This window comes from Dipodomys merriami, unplaced genomic scaffold (assembly GCF_024711535.1).
Source record: "Dipodomys merriami isolate MVZ:Mamm:240054 unplaced genomic scaffold, mDipMer1.0.p SCAF_26, whole genome shotgun sequence".
Classification (NCBI taxonomy): domain Eukaryota; kingdom Metazoa; phylum Chordata; class Mammalia; order Rodentia; family Heteromyidae; genus Dipodomys; species Dipodomys merriami.
The window spans coordinates 17568000-17572219 of NW_027204048.1; the positions used below are offsets into that span (position 1 = coordinate 17568000).

The 4220-nt window shown below is 45.2% G+C and overlaps 1 non-coding gene across 1 annotated transcript; it reads right to left on the reverse strand.

Moving 5' to 3' along the window:
* Nucleotides 1-387: 387 nt before the first annotated feature.
* On the reverse strand, nucleotides 388-494 carry LOC138837037 (U6 spliceosomal RNA). Its single transcript, XR_011375140.1, has one exon. It is a non-coding gene; the product is annotated as a U6 spliceosomal RNA (small nuclear RNA).
* Nucleotides 495-4220: the final 3726 nt, after the last annotated feature.

The following is a 4220-nucleotide window of genomic DNA, read 5'->3' on the forward strand; positions in this document are numbered from 1 at the left end:
TGGAGTCTTTTGAGGAACCTCCATACTGCTTTCCAAAGTGGTTGAACAAGTTTACATTCCCACCAACAATGCAGTAAGGTTCCCTTCTGTCCACATCCCCTCTAGCATCTGTTGTTATTAGAGTTCTTGATTTTTGCCATTCTATCTGGTGTGAGATGGTATCTCAATGTTGTTCTGATTTGCATTTCTTTTATGGCTAGAGAGGTTGAGCATTTCTTCATGTGTCTATTGGCCATCCTTCTTTCCTCTTCAGAGAAGTTTCTCTTTAAGTCATTAGCCCACTTATTTGTTGGGCAGTTGTTTCTTTGAAGATTTGTTTTGGGGGGATTTAATTTTTGAGTTCCAGGTATATTTTAGATATGAGACCCTTGTCCATTGAATGGCTAAAAAGATATGGAACGCCTCGCGAATTTGCATGTCACCCTTGCGCAGGGGCCATGCTAATCTACTCTGTATCGTTCCAATTTTAGTATATGTGCTGCCGAAGCGAGCATCTGGCTTGTCTTTGATGTCATTGCAAATGTCACTTTTTCTGCTGATCGTTGGTGCTGTCTGCTGAGCTCTTACTTCAGTTGTCTTCTTGGTTCCCTTGATTCCTTGCTTCCTGCTGCCTGGATGCTCATCCTGTGCCAAGTAAGTGTCTATCAGTGACTGTCTCTACAGTTCATGTCCATAAAACACATGGTCACCTCGCTTCCTCATAGACATTAATCGTGGACTTTTATTCCAGGCTCTGTTTGCACCGTGGCGGGGAGAGGGGGAACCCAAGGAGATGCGGCTTTGTGGCTGCTGTTGCACCTTCTAGTTGGTCGGCAATGTGAAGGTGATGCACCTGTCTTTTCAAGCACAGCACAGTGTAATTCCAGCCTGGAGACTCAGACACACACGTACAATTGTCTACTGAACATTCTCCTTCGATAGGCTATTGTCCTGAAAATCACCAGCCTCCTCCCCAACTATCCCTCCTTCCATGACTCAGTACTCGGGGAATTGGAAACGAAGTAATCATTGACACAATCACAGACACTGGGAGCTATGAGATCATCCTTGGAGCCTCGGTCTAGCTTACTCCAACATTCTTGCTTTTAGTCCATGTGCCCATAGTCCTCTGTTCCCACTGCCAGTATCCTAGGTCCTATCTTACCCATACTATGGAGAAAGCTTCCTGACAAAACTTCCTTCCCCTGAGCATCCCCCCTTTCTCTTCACAGAACAGCCAGCGTAGTGTGGCCCAAACACTCACTGATCATCTCTCTTTACAGTGTCCCAAACAGTGCATGGCCTAGATCCTCATGATCTGACATTACTTATGTAATATGTAGCTGTGTCTGCATATACATATATATAGACACACACATTTGTATGCACATCTATGCATATATATTATAAGGTATATTCTTATGTGAGATCCTAAACAGCTGCTGGTTCTCCTAAGGTCAAGATATCATAATTAAAAGAACGTATGATTTGGAGCTAGACACTGGTGGCTCATGCCTATAATCCTAGCTACTAAGGAGGCTGAGATCTGGATGATTGTGACTTGAGAACAACCCAGCCAGAAAAGTCCAAGAGACTCCATTTCCAAAATAACTAGCAAAGAAACAAGCTGGAGACACATAGCTCAAGTAGTAGAGAATCAGCCTAGCAGGTCTCTAGCAAGTTCAAAGCCCAGTACTAACATGCAAACAACCCCCAAACCTCCTCCATTCAAGATTTCAGACACTTTGAGTAGTGTCGCACACGATTACACACTCAACAGACACCAAGACGTGTGATGTTGTAGCTGAAGGTGGCGGATTGTGCTTTGCCATTGTTAGCTTCAGGATTTTGTGTCCATGGATAGAACTTCTCCCATCAAGATAGAAGAACTGGTGCCATGTTGGGAGAGTTAGGAGAGAGAAAGGAGGTCAAGTTCTGGCACAAAGCAGGTGCACACAACAGGTAGGCAGGCTCCTGTCATCATTGGATCATCCGTGAACCCAAAGTTTTCTAGCTGTTGCTCTAAGATAACCTTCCTCTCATCTCACTGATGTGTTAATAAGACAGATACTTTCCTGCTTTCTCATTTCAAGCTTTCGTGTACCTGCAAGTCCACTCTTCAGCTGTGATTGCATCTCTTTTCTGCTTATGGGCAGAAGAAAAAGTATTATGAAACAGGTTAAGGGCTCAAAAATAATAATAAAAGAGCCTTCAGCCTGAGCACAAAGCAAACATCAATTAATGCATCTCAGGAGATGTGAAAGCATGGGGCTGGAGCGTCGAACACACTGCATTGCCTTCAGCCACAGCATCACACTCTGGGTGTCTTGGAATACCTACCACATCCGTTCCCATCACTCTTAGCGTTGATGAGGAATCCATCCAAATTCCTCTCTTCTAACTAATTTGAGCTGTATCCTTAGCCATAAAGAAACGCAATCATGCTTTCGATGATTGACTAGTATTCCATTGTGTGTGTGGGTGCCACATTTTTAAATCCATTTCTTGATGCCCCCTTTTCTCCATGCTCAATACAAATGGTCATTTTGCTTATGATTCCCTTGCCACTTCTATCTTGTGCTGTTCCCTAGGTGCAGAGTGCCTTGATGTTTCTCCATCTATCTAACTCCATTTCTTCTTCTCAGGTTGATATGGGTCTGTGACAGCTCTTCTGTCTGCTCGTAAATGCCCTCTGCAAGTCTCCATCTTTAAATTAGTGAGTGGAGATGAGAATACTATCTGCTAGGACAGATAATTGAATGCCTCGTGTTTAAAAATGTAGTTGTGGGTCTGGGAAGGTGGCTCAGTGGTAGAGTGCGTGCCTCGCATGCATGAGGCCCTGGGTTTGATTCCTCAGCACCACATAAGCAGTACAAGCCAGAAGTGGCACTGTGGCTCAAGTGGTAGAGCGCTAGCCTTGAGCTGAACTGCTGAGGGACAGTGCCCAGGCCCAGAGTTCAGGCCCCACAATCGAAAAACCAAATGTAGTTGTGACAATATAAATATTTCAGCATGTCTCCTGTTGACATTGTCTTTGATAAGACTTTGGGTATTTTGTACTTGTCCTATTCTGTCTGAACGTAAAGACAGTCAGATGTGGACCTCCAGGAAGACTGGGTGCACTGTTGGAAATCAAGGACAAAACCTGTTTCCTGCCAGTCGCTTGTCCAGCGCCTGGAAAAGGGAAGAGACTTGTGAAACATTTACTGAACGAATGGGTAGACAGTTGTGCTTCCATAGAGACGAATTCTACATATATGCTGTGGTTTCAGGGCAGCACTGTTCACCTAAACACGATTAAAAGAGGATTTTTCTCTGTCATCTTTTCCTTATGAAGTGTTTGCTGGCAAATCAGCCTTTCCTTGTGCAAGGCAGTCCCTAGACATCGAGAGTTTTTCTGGGGGGGAGGAGGGACGTGAGATGATGCAGACTTAGAATATCTGGGCTCTCTTGCAGACCTAGCTTTCACGTGGGGAGTTCGTGTGGCATTGTGGGAGATGCACTGTGGCCTAGGGATTCCTTGAGAAGCCACAGGCCAGGCGTGTCTAACTCAGAGCTTGAAATGGAGCTGAATATCTTGAGAGAAAACTGCTGGCTTCTACTCGAGTTCAGTAAACCCTCTTCATCTTCGGAGCTTAAGTTATTTCCCAAGAGGTAATGTTGTGATTAGAGAAATAAGGGATGCCCTAAATTATGTTTTTCTTGCAAGTCTGAATTATAGAATGACCCATCACAGCTTGGAAGGGAGAGTCCAAAGCTTTCTGTACTGACCAGTACAGATGGAAGGAATCAGAAGACCCTGGATCTAGCTAGGAGGGGATTTACCTCTGTTCAGGCTTCCAGTGGAAGGCTCTCTACCCAGGGGGTTTGCCGTGGACAGTGGAACATGATCTGCATCCTGCATTTCAGGACTCAGCATTCACTCAGTCTAGCTTATAGGCATTGCTAAGGAGACCCACGCAGGCTCAGTGCACGAGTCTGCCCATTGCTGCCCCATCAAGCATCCCTCGGATATGACAGATTCACCTTGACAACCTCCTTGCGGGACGCAGCTGTAAATAAGACAGACCTGCCAGACCCAAGCTGGGCCCCAGGAGAAAGACCTTGACCCTTTCAGCTATAAGATCAGTCATGTTCTCTAGGCTGGGTTTCTATGAGACATAATATCCACCCCCGACCCCCCACCATTAAATCCAGATTCTCAGTGAAGTATTGGTGAAGGTTTTAGTGTGGTCTGTAGA